At 34.7% G+C, this 18,712-nt stretch overlaps 1 pseudogene; it reads left to right on the top strand.

Moving 5' to 3' along the window:
• Positions 1-612: 612 nt before the first annotated feature.
• Positions 613-18,712, top strand: part of LOC149542977 (CTP synthase-like) — a 50,890-nt pseudogene continuing 32,790 nt past the window's right edge.

The raw sequence follows: 18,712 nt of genomic DNA on the forward strand, positions 1-18,712 counted from the left end.
ATTGCATATGCACCTACCACTTCATGCTTCTCAACCATTTTAGGTACAAGGTGAAAATCTCCATCACCTTTTACCTTTACTCTTCCTTGAATGAGAATATTAATGAGTTCCAAGATAAGAAAACTAGGAACCTTGCTCTCCACAAGGGGTTACTTCTATTAATTTATGAATATTTTAAGGCTAGGACAATTAGCAAGCATATCATAGACAAGAAAGAAGGCAAGAAAGTGAAAAGGAACTCTGATGATTCTAAAGAAATTTACTCCCCTTTGGAAATGGAGGAAAGTTTGGATATGTATATGGACTTTGAGGACATAGAGGTCCTGTAGCACAGCTCCTAGAAAAAAAATCCATGATAGCAAGGAGGTGGCTACACCCTGCAAGCCCACAAAACTCAATGATACCTCCTCTGACAGGGATTACAATGAGTAGGATGAAGGGATGGAAACAAGAGGTAATAGTGCTGAGGAAGGAAAAGAACAAAGGAAGAGTAAAAGAAACATAATAATAAAAGTACCTTCCAGTAGAGAAAAGGATGTCACAGGGACTATTAAGCGACAAAGGAAAAGCATGGAAGACAAAAAGGAAAAATAGGGAGAGGGAAGCAAGAAGATGGAGGAGAACCCTATGAACAAGCTTGAACAAGATCTCGACCAGGGATATGATGAGGTTGGAACTTCCACCTATAGATGGTCGATAACTGGGAAGGACAAGAAGGTGGTTTGGAGAAACTTAAACCATTCCAAAGTCAATTTAGGGATCAAAAGAGAACTCATCAGAACCCAGGTTAGAGAGAACGATGAAGGTAAGATCCAGCTAGAGGAACTTATTGATCCTACCTTGGTTATCCTCAGTGACATTGCCACGGAGAATCTGGAGATGGATATTTTGAATAATGCCAAGAATTGTGCCTTGGATAGCTATAGGACCACTAAATGGATTTTCCATGAAATCCTTGAGCTCAAATATAGACTAAGCATGCTGGAGAGAGATACTTACAGTGTCAAGAACAGGGTTAATGAGGATGAGCTTAGTGTGGATAAGAAGATGGATGCTTTCAACACTAGATCCCTTGAGATGGACAAGACCTTGCAAGGCATTGCCGAGAAAAATATCAACATTCTTAAGGATAATGACAGTATCAAAAGGTTCATCCACTATGGGGAAGATTAGAATATCTGCAAGGAATAGGATCAGGACATCATCCCGAAGGATAAGACTCTGGATGAAGGCATAAGGAAATGAACCGGGTCTAGCATTAGGAAAAAAGAAACTCTGACCCCTAAGCTAGAGCCTTCAAAGATGAAGGAGGAGGTGGGCAAGCTATTTGAGTTCGAAATCAATGCTACCGAGATGCTTAGAGACATCGTCTAATGTGTCTTGGCCTTTGGCAGCCAGTCCTAGTTTTTTGGTGCTTCTCCCTGACTTTTTCTTGTTTATTGTTTATGGGAGTTTTTGTTTTTCTTTTCGGCTCTTGGTAGCCTTTTTCATTTAAATTGTTGACTGATTTAACTATGTATGGGGTTTCAGAGCCTTTTTAAAGCTTATTTTCCTTAATCAAAAACTACTTCCTATCAAGCTTCTGTCTCACTCTCTTGGCTTGAGTCATTAGTGCCATAAATTCTTAAGCACTCTTGACAAACCACTCACTTATTCTATGTTCTTGACCCTACAAGCTTCAAATCTGAAATGATCTTCTCATCATATTAAACAAAGATGTGTGATCCACTACTACATTTGGGCCCAATTTGCAATGACAAACTATCACAATTGTGACAAAGACATGTCACCCAACTAATAGAAAGAGGAATTGGCTCCTGTCAGATGGGTGTCAGACTTTGTCATCACAATTTGCAACCATTGTAAGGGTGAGATACACAACTATCATAAATTGGGCCAAGTCATTGGAAGAGAGTTCATTTTCACCATCCCAATTGTAATGGAAAGTTGTTGAAGATACCATCACAATGGTGATGTGTTTGAGACAGAAATGCTATGGGACCCATGGAAAGTCATAAAAAATGTCCATTGCAATAGTGATGGGCATGTGGTCAAAATGGTGCATGATTGATGACTAGCTGTCAAAAGTGGTTGTTTCAATTGTTAACATGATGTATTAATAAAAATAATTGGTAGAAAATGTTGAATAGCTATGATACTCTCATAGCTCACAGTAGATTGACACAATTAGTTTTTATGCAATCATAGGTTAATACTGAGCTTCACTTGGTTTCAAGAATAGTTTAATATTATCTACTAATCAAGGCTAACCATGTGAAGGTGGAAGCTCATTTGGCCCCACCCTCCTAACATCTATATTCCCCATTAACATCTAAAATATTTAAGAAAGGATCAATATTTAAAGTACAAAAAAGGTTCTAGACCTGCAAAAGTGACATTATTTTCTCATCTTCTAGTGCATGTCATTTTTATATCATATCCAAAATAAGATTTTGCCACTCTAAATTGAGAATGCACATGTAGTTGCATTTTGTATGCATGGACAATAGAAGAAGCTGAAAAAACCAAGCACATGTACATTTATTTAATATGTCTATGCAAACCTCTAACAAAAATGTAAATCTTGTTTTGTTTTTCTAGCTCCACCTGATGTCATATGCATATGAATTGAGATTGCATATTGAACTATGGCATCCTTCTACATTACCAAAAATGAATAGATTCACACAGTTAGTTGTGACGCAATCATAGGTTAATGTTGAGCTTCACTTGATTTCAAGAATAGTTTAATATTCTCTATAAGAAGAGCCAACCACATGAAGGTGGAAGCTCATTTGGCCTCACCCCACTACCCCTAATATTTAAATTCTCCATTAACATCTAAAATATTTAAGAAAGGATCAATCTTTAAAGTACAAAAAAAGGTTCCAGACTTGCAAAAGTGACATTATTTTCCCATCTTGTGGTGCATGCCATTTTTCCATCACATCCAAAATAAGATTCTGCCACTCTGAATTGAGAATGCACATGCAACTACATTCAAATGCATCGATAGCAGGTGGAGCTGATAAAACACAACAAGATTACATTTATTTAATAGGTCTATTAAGTTTTTAAAATTATAGACCATCATGAACAATGTTTGTAATGGTCTTTAACTTAAAATACCTAATTAAAGACCTATAACAAAAATTCAAACCTGTTTTATTTTTTAGCTCTGCCTATTGTCATATGCATATGAATTGACATTACATAATGAATTATGGCATTCTTTTGCATTGCCTGAAACCAAGAGATTCACATAATTAGTTGTCATACAATCATAGGTTAATGTTGAGCTTCACTTGGTTTCGATAATAGTTCAATATTCTCTACTAATCAGGGCCAACCACATGAAGGTGGAAGCTTGTCCCCCCACCCCCTCCCCCCCCCCTCAAACATCTAAATTCCTCGTCGACATCTAAAATATTTAATAAAGGATCAATCTTTATAGTACCTGGAATGTCCTCATCACCTCCTACTACTCTCAAGGGAAGTCCATCTTCATTGCACTATTCACAACTCAAATGCTCTCCCATTGTCTAAGCTAAATCACTCATTACTGCATCCAAAATTAAGGAATAAAATATGATTATGTCCCCAGTGGAGAATTGAAATGCAATTTTTTCAGATTCTAGCTAGCATTGTGTCAATAAATTCAAGAAATTCTACTACCATGCAAATTAACTTACATAGATTCTGAAGCTTAGGCCCTAAAAATAGTTGAAAGGTAAATTATTGTCAAAGAATGTGATAAAAACAAGCAATAGTGCATATTTAGAATGGACATAGATATTGGAAACAATGAAGAAAAATGTAATCCTCTTTTACATAATCAAAATTATGTTAGAAATGAACTTAAGAAATTGAGTAATATAGGAGGTCCTCAACCAGTTATTCTAGCCATATTGGGTGATTTAGCAAGAGGATTCTACAAGGGAATGAACCTCGTGAGTTAACATATAATGTATTAAGATAGTTAAGTGCTACCTAACTATGTCCAATGCATTTGCACGCTGGAGGCATACTCCGCCTACCAAGTTGCCTACATACCTGTATTCATAGGATCAAGACCCTTGAACTACTCACTCTAATGAATATGTAGTTTTGGTTTCTAATTGTTTTTATGTAGAAATATTCCTATAACAACTAGTGAGATTTACTCACCTAATCCAAATCTTCACAATCATACACCCACTAGGGTGAATCAAGCAATTTTCTATAATTACAATACTGTAATAGCCTGGTGTAATTTTTGTGTTGTAGTTTACAGTTAATGTAAGGTTAACCTACATATGTCCTAACTCACTCCTCACTCCTCATATAGTTCAAGTGAAATAAATACATGAAAAATGATAGAGAAAAAGAGGAATCTACTTACCAATAGGTGTTTCCATTGCATCTATGACCATGCTACTTGTTGAGTGAGTTTTATTTTTTTGTTGTTGTGCCAAGATCTCTTTATTTATATACATACATACATACATACATACATATATACATACATGTATACATATATATACATATACATATTTATACACGTACATACATACATATACAAAGATCACAAGGGCACAACAATGAGATGTAGAGATCACAAGGGCATGACAACGAAATGCAATGATCACAAGGGCACAAACATACATATAAATACATATAAATACATACATACATACATACATACATATACATGCATACATACATACATACATACATACATACATACATACATACATACATACATACATACACATATGTATGTATGCATGTGTGTGTGTGTGTGTGTGTGTGTGTGTGTGTGTGTGTGTGTGTGTGTGTGTGTGTGTGTGTGTGTGTGTGTAAAGAGAGATAATTTTTTTAAGGTGCTAAGTGACTTACCTTAAGATCCTCCACAAAAATAATGTAGACCTGAAAAAAATGGACAGAGTTCACAAGAAGTTTTACAAAAACATATCATAGCAGATATTTTCAGAAAGAAACAAGCCATAACCCAATTAAATGGGACTAGATGCTAATTATATGGGTTGATATATATATGTATATTTAATTGGGTTATGGCTTCTACAAGGGAATGTGTCTCACAATTATGGCATTTACACAGAAGCAAAAGTTGCTTCTTCAACTCCTTACACTCAACTCTTCACTAAAGTTATTCTTCCACCAGTGAGAATAGTTGCTACAAATTTCTAGGAGCCAAGGGACCCTTAACCTATGCTACATTTTCTGAAGACATGGGAGAAATTAGTATCGGCTTAAGTACTTTATAACATTTTGGATCATATAGTGATGCCCAAATTAACAACAACAATAGATACTTGGGATCCTCACAGAGAGAGTGTGCCAATACATGCATGGTTACATCCTTGGCTTCCATTGTTGGGCTAGCATATGGAGACTATAGATACAACCATTCATTATAATTTGGGAAATGTGCTTCATATATGGCATTCAAGTGATGCATCTACATGTGCAATTATATTACCTTCAAAATTTATATTTGATCCTACTAGCTATGAACAATTGATTGTTCATTTTTTGTACCTAATATGATGATAGTTCTACAATAAATTGTAATCAACCCAAATAATCAACAAGTAGACCAATTTAACTAGGTTGTGGCTTGGGCATCTGCTATTCCCATTTATATTATGGTTTCAATGTTGGAGGCATAATTTTTTCCACAGTGGCAATAGATTATGTAAAACAACAAGTGCTTGCACAATCTAGAGATAGATGGGTGATTACATCATTGGAGCAGCTAGTTGAGATGCATTGTAATCAAACTAGAGGAAATAAATGATAAACCAAACATATAATGAAGAGAAAACTTGAAAGAATGTTGGAATCCTAAAATGAAAGCTTGAAATAATGAAGTTTAATCATCTGCAATTAGTGGACAGATATAATCCTCTCACTAAATAATCTTCATTTATAGAGCACATGAAAAAAAGCCTCCCATCAAATTTAGTGCATTTCTATTCACTTGCTTGTGGTTGAAGAAGGGAGAAAATCATGGCAGAACACAAGCAAGATTCCCTTGTAGGATGCAAACTGTGGGCGATGACTAGTAATAATTAAGGTTATTACTAGAGGCAATCCACATAAACAATACCAAAAGATCTATATTTAGTCTACATATGATTTTTAGTAGAAATCCAACATATATGAAAGTCACACCCATAATGAGACCACAAAAACAAAATCTACAAGATAATTTACAACATAAACATCAAATCATAAAACAATTCTCTATCTACTTCACCATACCAAAATATTTACAATTTACATATGAACCATTTGAACTTGTATGAAAGTCATCTCCATTTTTAGATCATCAGGAACTTCTAATCCTTTCATAACCTGCATACATATGTACCAATTAAAGTTGAAATTATGAAACTCATCTCCATTAGTAGATCATAAACATGAAATCCCTTTACAATCCACACTACCAAAAGCTCTTTTGAATCTACAAATGAAATACAATGCACCCACCAGTTCAAAATTAGTTCCATAGTTAGACAATAAAGAGATTTCTGTTTATAACCCACAACACCAAATGATAATACTCCCATTTTCTAAACATATAACCATACCCATAGGTTTCACCACCTAATACAAAATGTGATGCATTCTTATAATAAAATTAATAAAGAAATGAATGATAACAAGAAAAATGAATATGAAAATTTAATAATGGAAGTCACATACATACATACATATACATAAATAATAGTAATATATGTATTGTATCTCTATTTGCTTTGCCATTTCTTATAAGAGTGTTTCAAGATTGGGAACCACTTCAACATCCTTTGCATGGTTTAGAGGTAATGGCACTGTGGGAGAGGCTTTTGCAAGAGAATAAGCCTCAAGAGTTAACATATAATGTCTTAAAATAGTTAAGTGCTACTTAACTTTGTCCAAGACATATGCACCTTGGAGGTATACTTCAGCTACCAAGCTACCTACATGCCTGTATCTATGAGATCAAGACCCTTGAACTTCTCACTCTAATGAATATGTAGTTTGGTTCTAATTATTTTGATATAGCTATATTCCTATAACCATTTGTAAGCTTTACACACCTAATACAACTCTTCTCCATCATACACCCACTCAAGTGAATCAAATGGTTTTCTATAATTACAATACTGTAATACCCTATTGCAACCTTTCTGTTGTAATTTATAGTTAATGTAAGGTTAACCTATATACATCCTAACTCACTCCTTATATAGTTATGTTTAAAAAATGGTTTTGAAGCACATATTCCTTTTATTAAATATAAGGTTGATCCGGGAATGTCCACATTGCTTGCTGCATAAAATGAATCCAATATTAGAAAATACCCCCTAAGGAATAATAGTTCAAGTGAAATAAACACATGAAAAATGAGAGAGAAAAATAGGAATCTACTTACCGACTGGCGTTGCCATTGCATTTGTGGCCATGCTACCTATTGAGTGAGTTTTATTGTTTTCCTATTGTGCCAAGATGTCTCTGTTTATATACATACATACATACATATACCTTTGCATATGCGTACACACACACACACACACACACACACACACACACATAAAGATCACAAGGGCATGACAATGAAATCCTAGATCTCCACTGATCTCCACAATCCACAAGATCTCTCTATACATACATACATACATACATATACATACATGCATATATATACACATACATACATACATACAAACATACATTTGAATATGCAATTTTATCACCTTGGAAAATTGTATTTGATCCTTCTAGCTAGGAATAGCTGATTGTTCATTTTTGTAAGAACTTGGTATAGCTATGATACCATGAAGAATTTTCCTTAGGGCAAAATGAAGTCAAGATCAAGAAGCACAAGACTAGCACAATATGAACCAAATAATGTATGATTAGAATAACAATATGAGAATGAATATCTAATTATCTTTGGATATTAGACCATTCAATAATAGATAAATTAATGTTGATTGATATATAAGTACACTAGAAGTGCATGTATATAAAGGCCTCTAGTGATCTGATTAGGATCTAGGACTATTACAGAGGAATGCTAACTAATTACATAAAGTTAATTTAAACCTTTAATGAATCAAATTAACATAATTGAAATAAGAGAACAACAAGATTAAGCTGATAAAAGAGAAATTGAGAGAAAGAAGATGCAAACAATTTGATCTCGGAGTTCATCCGTATGGACTACGTCTCCGGGTCCTGCTCCAATAGGGGGACCGATCCGATTAACTCCAATATCAGGTACAATTGTTTACAAAATCACTCCTTTCAAGTACAACAACATAACGCTATTCCAAAGTATAGGACTGATCACATCTCCCTTACTCTCAGCACTTGGACGTTCTCTCCACTTTCTGAATGCCCTCTAAGAGTCTCCTAACCCCCTTTTTATACATGAAATTAGCCAAAATAAGGCTATAACAAAATTTTACAAAAATAACCTTTTAATTAATTCCCCCCTTCGAATTAACCTTTAGCCATTCTTGAAGATTCGGCATCATGTCAATTTTGGGGTCAAAAATAACTAATAACCTTATTTTACTAAGGTTGGCGGTTTTCTGGATAAAGTCAAATAGCAACTCATGCAAAATAGTCTTTAAGTGCTAAAATGGCACAACGGTTAACGAGATTTTGTGGTTACTGCCGGTCGGGGGTTCCAATCCTGCCAGCGGTCACCTTACTTAAAAATGGGAGCTAGTTAATGGTTAAATATCAATTGCTGCCAATAGATTTTGAAAACCATGCATGGCATAGTGGTGGAAACATGAGTTTTGGGAATAAATGGTCATGGGTTCAAATCCGACCATAAACCTTTTTATTTCCCACTTCACTAACATCATGATGATGTCATTAATATTCATCTCTCATGCCGAACTTTAAAATGTCATAACTTCCACGTACAAGCTCCTTTTTTGACAAAATAAACACCATCGGAAAGCTCTCGATGAGCTCTTTGTTTTGAAATCCATTGTTGTGCACTTTGGAGATGATTATTTTTTTACCTTTTTGATGACCTCCGTTCTCGGTTTGACCAACCTTTGACTGACCATAACTTTTGCATATGGACTCCGTTTTTGTCCGTTCAAATTGCATTGGGTCCAAAATTTCAAGGAGTTTAATCTGATGCTGATTGTTGGAGTTTTGGAGATACTTCAATTTTGACAAAAGTATCCCCCAGATCATCTAGAATGGCTACGAGTTAGCAATATGATAAGCCTCACAACTAAGCACATGTCCACCAAGAGTGGATTATCCTCCATTGAGCATAGGAATTAGTGTGATGATGAGATAATAAGCTTACATAGGTGTGTCACATAAAATTATGTTGTAGACACCATGTGCTTAATTAGAGTGTGAACAACTATGTTGTCTACATGACAACTCAGTTAATTATGCAAACTCTAGTGTTTTAGACATCATGTGCTAAAATAGAGTTGCTAACTCTTGTGTTGTCAACAAGACAAATCATATGAGTGCACATACTCCTAGTTATCTAACCTAAAAATAATAAAATAATGCATTTATCCTAAGTAAACTTAAGTAAAGTGTAAAAAATAATTATTTACACTAACACCCCTCCTTAAGTGTAACTTAGGGGAATGCACTTTAGCTCACAAAAGCTATAATGAAATGCATAATGGGTCCTGGCTACTAGGCCATGTTAGGTACACATATAAAAATGCAATGCTCTACATAGAATGCTATGCAATGCAATGAAATATCTTTGAAAATGGAGAAAGAGGGAAAATGTCATGGGAAAAATCCTCCCCCCCAAAAAGAGATAAGTACAATAAAGAAAGATGCATGTATGGATGGAGTAATCAAGACCCCCCCATTAGTACATACATCATGCATATATAAGAGATAACCCCTCCATGAAATCCCCCCTTTAGTGAAGGATCTCCAAATGATGAGTGCTTGAAGAGAAAAGAGAATCCAATGCCTACAAACAACATTTCTTCCTTTAGGAAGAAGATACACCAAGTATAGGTGCAAGTATGCTTCCCACTGTGGATAGGAAGATGGAAGAGGGATCCATAGGTAGTATGCTGTGGATGTTGCCTTTGAAGTCTCCTCATATGTTGACAAGTCCTTGATGAATGTAGATGCTACAAACCAATCTAGTGTATGCCCAAAAGAAAGTGGCAAACAATGTAACATGTCCATGTATGATGCTAAATCAACCTCCAAAGACAATGAAGCATCACGATAGGAAGATTAGGAAGAGAAGCAATGTCGCCTCCCCTTAATGATGTATGCACACCCATGATAGAAGCTCCTTGATGACTAAAGAAGTTGCACCATAAAGTAGAGAATGCTCCCCAACTGGTAGGAAGAATCCTCAGAAGATATGATGTCTGAGGAAACTAGAATACAATCTCCAAAGACTAATATGTCTCCTCTAAAGTTAAAGAGTTCTCCTCTAACTACTATAAAGAAATGTCCACAATCAAGTCAGTCTCGAAAGAAAGCTCAAGTGGTTGAGGGTCAGAGTGTGCCCTCACAATAAGTGAAGAAGTCTCATCAACAAAGAGAAGATAGATGTCATCGATGACTCCACAAACAACCTTGCAATGTTTGGAAGGAAGTCATCCCATGAGGCTGAAGTAGGAAGACACGGTAATTCCTGCTGCATTAAATTAGGAGCATCTATGGCTAGAATTGGATTAGTAGAAGCAACAAGAGCATCAGGAGGTAGGATCTCATTTGGAGTTGTAGGTACCATAAGTGGAGTCACTAGTGGTAGAATGTCCTCTGGAAATGGAGGAACTATTGGATCTCCATATGCTTTCCAAAGAGGCATCTAAATATCATAAGGATCATTGAACTTGTCAATGACTTTAGAGCACTCAACATTAAAATTGAAATAAATGAGGTCCTTAATTATTTTGATAGGTATCAGATCATCAGAGGGTAGTTCTTTGGAATATAGATAAGGAAATACTTCCTTATGCACTCTTCTTAGATGATCAATTATCAAGGCACTCCATTTCTGATAGTTCCTCTTTGTCAACCTTGGTCTAACACCAAACTAACGTGTGAAACAAAACTCCATGAGATCAATAAATATATGACCCCCCAAAATGCAAAAATAATCAATCAACCACCCCTAATGTATGATTTGACACTTTATACTTACTGCAATTATAATAGGCCACTTTGCCAATATAGGCCTTGGTAGACTTCTGATTTGGCTGTTTACAACCTCCTCTTGGAGTTCAAATCTAAAACTTTACAATGTAGCTCAAATATACAAGAATTTGAAGCAATACAATGCAAAGAAAGGACCAATTTTTGAAAGTGATATTTTTGTCCACACAAGCCTATAATTTGATTGTAGATTTAAAATGTAGATGAAAAATTATGCACTTTAAAAAAAAATAGAACTTGAAAATGTGTCTAGATGAGCCCATGCTAAGCCTTTGAGGTTGCAAAAATCAAGATATGTGATTTGTAGAAAAATTTAGGAACAAAGATATCAAACATCCCACACCAATGTGTAGATCACAAAATTCTACTCGAAAACAAAAAAAAAAGCTCTAAAAAAGGAGTCCATATGACGGAGATATCATTGTTTGAAAATCACCTCTGCATTTATTTTTCCTGAATCATCGCCGTCACACCTCCAAAAATGAATTAACTCTAGATTTCACCTTAGATTTCTAATTTTGATAAAACAAAAGTCAATTTGGGGGTTTTTTGACCTTGTAAATATGATGCCAATATCTAATTTGCACTAGCATGCTCCAATCTTGTCTTGCAAAAAATCTCTCCTCTACAAGCCTAATGGCCAAAAAAATTTCGAACAAAATATGTAGATCTAAAAAATAATACAGAGAAATTGTAGTTACTAAAATAATAAAATATGTAGATCTAAAAATTAAATTTAGAGATCTGAAATGATCATACCAAATTCTACAAATCAAGCCTTTGGATGCTAGTTTGTAAATTTTTCTTTTGCCTAAACTTTGACTATTGCCCAACATAGGCAAATTTTTAGTCAAAATTCACCGAATTGATGCTTTGAATGCAATGGTGAGGTCCGCTTTGGCTCTCGACGCTCTCAATGACTACATAATTTTGGATCTGAATCAGTGGCCCTCCAAGAGGTGAAGCAAGAGTGGTCTCCAATGGTTATGAAATGATGCTCCTATGGCTTTGATACCATGTAAGAATTTGGTATAGTTATGATACCATGAAGAATTTGCCTTAGGAAAAAATGAAGCCAAGATCAAGATGCACAAGACTAGCACAATATGGACCAAATAATGTATGATCAGAATAACAATATGAGAATGAATATCTGATTATCTTTGGATATCAGACCATTTGATAATAGATAAATTGATGTTGATTGATATATAAGTACACTAGAAGTGCCTGTATATAAAAGCCTCTAGAATGACTAGGAGTTAACAATATGATAAGCCTCACAACTAAGCGCATGTCCACCAAGAGTGGATTATCTTCCATTGAGCACTGAAATTAGTGCAATGATGAGAGGATAAGCTTACATAGGTGTGTCATCTAAAATTATGTTGTAGACACCATGTGCTTAATTAGAGTGTGAACAACTATGTTGTCTATATGACAACTCAATTAATTATGCAAACTCCAGTGTTTTAGATACCATGTGCTAAAATAGAGTTGCTAACTCTTGTTTTCTCAATAAGACAATTCATATAAGTGCACATACTCGTAGGTGTCTAACCTAATAAATAATAAAATAATGTATTTATCCTAAGTAAACTTAAGTAAAGTGTAAATAATAATTATTTACACTAACAATTTTATTGTACCTAATTTGATGATAGTTCTGCATGAATTTGTAATCAACCCAACTAATCAGCAAGTAGACCAATTTAACTAGGTTGTGGCTTGTTTCTTTCTAAAAATATCTACTATGATATGCTTTTCTAAAATTTCTTGCTAACTCTGCCCACTTTTCTTGGTCTGCATTATTTTTGTGTAGGATCTTGAGCTAAGTCACTTAGCACGAGTTGAGTAAGTTTTATTGTTTAATTATTTGGATTTTGGAATATGTATGTTGCTTGATCAATTTTTCTATTGTGGCTAATATGTAATAAATACCTTGAAAAATATCTCTTTGTATATATAAAGACTACAAGTTGTGCAATTTGTCATGCATTAAATCTGCATTTGTTTTGCCATTTCTTATAAGAGTATTTGAAGGTTGGGAAAGTTCTTCATTCATGGCATTCAAGTGATGCATCTACACATGCAATTTTATCACCTTGGAAAACTATATTTGATCCTACTAGTTGGGAACAACTAATTGTTCTTTTTATCATACCTAATCTAATGAGAGTTCTACATGAATTTGTAATTAACCTAGTTAATTAGCAAGTAGACCAATTTAAATGGGTTATGGCTTGGGCATGTGCTATTCCCATTTATCATATGGTTGCAATGTTGGAGGCAACATTTTTTTCAAAGTGGCAATAGGTTTTGTATCGCTAGCTTTGTTTAAGTCCCGATTTTAATGAAGTAACAAAGTTGTTTTTAGGGTGGAAAGGATTGTATATGATGATGCATTCTCCTTGTAAGAATTTGGTAAAGCTCTGATACCATGTAAGATTTTTTCTAAGGAAATAATGAAATGCCAAGATCTAGAAGCTCAAGAGATAGCACAAGAGAGACAAGATATGATCAAATGAGAATGGATTAATTGAATAATTGGATTAATCAAATAATTGGATGAATACATCATAGAAGAGCCTTGTATATAAAGGAAATCAAGATGACTAGGAGTCATGCAAAGAGATAAGCATACCAACTAAGCACATGCCCACCAAGAGTGGATTATCCTCCATTGTGCATGAATGTACATGCAGCAATGAGAGGATAAGAATGTAAAGGTGTATTTCATAAAGAGATGTAGTAGAAAACATGTGCTCAATTGGACTGCAAACTACTGTGTTGTCAATATGACAACTCTTGTGAATATGCAAACTCTTAGGTGTCTACATGACAATCAATATAAATATGTATTATCCTAAGTAAACTTAAGTAAAGTGTAAATAGTAAATACTTATTTACACCAACACCCGCCCTTAAGCACAACATAGGGAAATGTACTTAAGCTCACAAAAAGCTAGATAATAATGCAAGACAAATCCTGGCTACTAGGCCATCTTAGGTACCCATGTACAAGATTCGAGTGCAAAAGATAGATGCAATGCAGTCTCTCATAAAGTGGAGAAAGAGGGAAAACGATAGGGAAAAACCCCCCTCCAAAAAGAGAGATAAGTACAATAAAATAAAATGAGAGAGAAGAAGACCTCATGTGAGTAAAAGATCCCCCCATAAGAGAGAAGAAGAGGAAGATAGACCAAGTAACCCCCCCTCAATGTAGAATGTACACCAATGGTAGATGCTCTAGGTTAATGTAAAAACTGCTTCATGAATGTAGACCAACATTCCTCCCCTTAGGAAGAAACATAACTAAAGGTGTATCAATGAAGCCTCCCCCATCTGTAGGAAGAAACCTCAAAATGTATGAAATCTTTGAAACTTGCTCAAGTGTCCCCATGTCAATATTGAAATGTGAAAAAGACAAATTAGGCTCAACTGAGGATGAATTTAGAATATGTATCAAAGACTCAAATATCTCCTTTAAAAATAAAGTGACCTCCTCCCATTGTTGTATCAAAGGATCTACCATCATGTCAACCTCAAAAGAATGATCAAGTAGAGAATGAAGATTAGGGTCAGCATGCTACCTCACAACAACTGAAGAAGGATCATCTTCACTAAAGAGAAGATGAATGTCATCAATAGTGTCTCCCAAATCTGCAATGCAGGACTCCACAAATAAACTAGAAATGTCTGCCAAGTAGTCATCCCATGGAACTGAGTTTGGAAGACAATGAATATCTTGTTGAACTAAATCATCCAAATTTATGGCTATGTGAATACAATTATCATCAAGAATAATAGTAGATGGAATATCAGTAGGAGGGGGAGAAATAGAAGGCTCAAGAACTTGATCACATGTGAGAATACCAAAGTTCAAGTACACAAAGTCCTCCTCAAAATCTGAATCAACACTAGAAGTGTGATCAAAATCTACTAAGAAATCACTATCATCGTTATGACCAAAGGCTGAAAAGTAGTATAGTTGAGATGCATGATCGACCACCCTTATAGCAATGACTTGTCTAGGCTCCATGTCTCTAATAAAAATTGAGTCAAGTGTGAATTCCATAGTCTTTCTTCTATCTCCATGAGTGAGCTGATAGATGGAAAGAATATTATGACTTAGGTGAGGTACACACAACACATCTTTCAAGTATCCCTCCCCTTTATCAATAGTTACTTTCCCAATCACATTCATGTAAGTATGATTTCCCATCAAAATAGGTGGAGTATGACAAGGATCAAATGATGAAAATATAGACTATGAAGATGCCATATGATGAGAAGCCCTTGTATCTAGAAGCCATCTCCTTGAATCTTGACTTGAAGTAGCTACTAAGGTTTGACCTTTGCCCATGTGATTCTTTCCTTTATCATAATCTGAATGTGAAGAAGAGAATGAAGTCATCATTCTTGATGGTAGACCAATTTGGTTCTTCTTAAGAAGATTCTTGAGTTCATCTATCTCCTTCATAACAATTATGTTCTTCATGTCCATTCTTCTTGCAATATACACAAGTAAGAAAATCCTTCTTGGATGACTTTCCCTTATTGTTGGAGTTGTCTTGTGTTGAGGAGGTTGAGTGTTCTTTCTCTTGTTGTGAATTTTGTTGCCATGATTTATGCTTCTTGTTAGACCCTTTTCCTTGATTCCCTTTACTAGCCACCAATGCTTTGGACTTTAAAGAGTTGAGAATCCCCATGCTCATCAAATTTGATTGTTATACCATCAACATCTTTGTGAAGGAATCAAATGAAGGCATGGTGTAGGAAGAACCTGAGGTCAGCTTATGAGTGTTGAAGCTCAAAACAAATGATGCATACTCTAGAGGAAGTTTTCTCATCAAATTATAGATCAATTTTTCATCCTCTATGGTAATTCCACAATCCTTAACCATTGACCTTAACTCATGTGCCTTGGTGATATAGTATTGAATTATGTAAAACTCCTTTGGATCTAATGATATGAGATTTTCATCAAGTTCAAAACCCCTACCTTTGTCTACTTTTGCATACAAGCTAGCAAACTTATCCCATGTTTCCTTTACTATTTTACAATTATCAATATGGAAGATAAGATATTCATGTACACACTTCCTCAAAGTACTAATAGCAACCTTATTGTTATGATTTCATTCATTTAGTTTATCAGGATTATATGGTGCAACTATGGTTCTATCAACATAATCAATTAAAACTTTTTCCATCATTTTAGTCCATGCTCTAGTTTTCCATGTAGCATAATTATGTGGAGTTAAAAGTAGAAACCTAGGAGAACCCATGATGCAAAATAAAAGAACACAAGAGAGAGATAAGTGAAAACACTCAAGACACCCACCCCCCCCCCCCCCCCCCCCCCCCCCCCCCACAAATGGATGATTTTGGCACTTTATACTTAGTGCGTGTATAACTGCCACTATCAAAATGAACCAAAGTGGGCTTCTAATTTTGATGATTACAACAAAAAATATGAAGCTATATCAAACTACAAGATAAGACACAAGACCTCTCAAGGATCTAATTAATTAAAAATGCTAAAATAGGTAAAAAATGACCAAATGCTAAAAGTACTCTGTCCACTCAAAATTACTCCAAATTGATGCCAGATTTGGAAAGGAGACAAAAAATTATGGACTTTCAAAAAAATAGAACCTGAATATGTGTCCATATGAGCCTGAACTAAGCCTTTGAAGTTGCAAAAATCAAGATTTGTGATTTTTAGAAAAATTTAGGAACATGGATTGTAAACAAACTATAGTAATGTGTAGATCATGAAATTCTACCATCCAAAAAAAAAATCGCTTGAAAAAAGGAGTCCATATGAGGGAGATATCATTGTTTGAAAATCATAATTATTTTTTCTAAATCATTGTCGTCACACCTCCAAAAGTCAAATGACTCTAGATTTCACCTTAGATGTCTGATTTTGATGAAACAAAAGTCTACTTAGGAGTTTTTTGACCTTCTAAATGTGATACCAAAATTTGATTCACACCAACAAGCTCCAATCTTGACTTGCAAAAAAAAAATCTATCCAATGGCTATGCAATGAAACTCCTATGGCTCTGATACCATGTAAGAATTTTCCTAAGGCAAGAATGAAATGCCAAGATCTAGAAGCTCAAGAGATAACAAAAGAGAGACAAGATATGATCAAATGAGAATGGATTAATTGGACAATTGGATTAATTAGATAATTGGATGAATACATCATAGAAGAGCCTTGTATATAAAGGCAATCAAGATGACTAAGAGTCATCCAAATAGATAAGCATACCAACTAAGCACATGTCCACCAAGAGTGGATTATCCTCCATTGTGCATGAATATAGGTACAACAATGAGAGGATAAGAATGTAAAGGTGTATTTCATAAAAAGATGTAGTAGAAAACATGTACTCAATTGGAGTGCAAACTACTGTGTTGTCAACATGACAACTCATATGAATATGCAAACTCTTAGGTGTCGACATGACAACTAATATGAATATGTATTATCCTAAGTAAGCTTAAATAAAGTGTAAATAGTAAATACTTATTTACACCAACACTCTCCCTTAATAGCATTAACACATAATAGAAACAAAGAAACAACAACAAATGCGATAACAAAATATGGGCTTCTTATTATTGTTGTAAATGTGAAATTATAGTTACAATATGCTAACCTGCATAGATGCCTTCATTACAGTAATCTACAAGACAAGTTGTGAGCTACCACTTAGAGTTTTCCTAGACAATGTTCGAACCTTTCTAAAATAGGCAATTTTATGCTGTCCAGGAGGGTTCTAGACATTCAAACTTAATACCTAGGGCCGAAAGCCCCTAATAATCCATATAGAGCTGGCCAAATACATCTTTGACAATTATTTTAGAAATTTTGGGTAGCCCAACTTTGGAAGACCATAACTCTCAAGCCGCTGCTCTGATTGGCTATTATAACTACTTTTTGGAAATGCTAGCTCTTGATCTACAAGCTCAAAATTGTGCAAGTGACCTTCCATCGAGTTTTCTAACCTCATTCGAGCACTCTAAGGCTTCCAAAGGTGAACCTAAATATTTTTCTCCTAAATTTTCCCCCAAAAATTTGCAATAAATTCTTTGATACTTAAGTTGGAGCAATGAGATTTTTATGGTAGGCTTATAACTATAAAATGAACCTTCATGTAGAAAATGAGAACATTCCAAGCTCGTATGACAAAGTTACTAAAAATAGAAAGTTCTTAGAAATAGAAACCCCCTGTCTACTAGTCCTTATTAAAATAGAAAAGGCTAAAAACAAAAATATTTTTGGGTGATGCAAGATTACTCTTACACCCAAGATGTCACTGCATTAGTATAATGAAAATGAAACTTGAAAACTTAAATGTCAAAATATTGAAATGAAAGCTATTGAGGATCAAACACTTATGCAAGAGTTACAACACAATGTGAAGTTGATTTTAGATATTGAAAAAAAACAAAATCATGACATAAATAATTCCCCATTTTTTTGATTGTTGAGAGTTGCACAGGAAAGAGG

Source organism: Cupressus sempervirens, chromosome 8 (assembly GCF_028749045.1).
Source record: "Cupressus sempervirens isolate cs-2001-9-10 chromosome 8, ASM2874904v1, whole genome shotgun sequence".
In the NCBI taxonomy this organism is placed as follows: domain Eukaryota; kingdom Viridiplantae; phylum Streptophyta; class Pinopsida; order Cupressales; family Cupressaceae; genus Cupressus; species Cupressus sempervirens.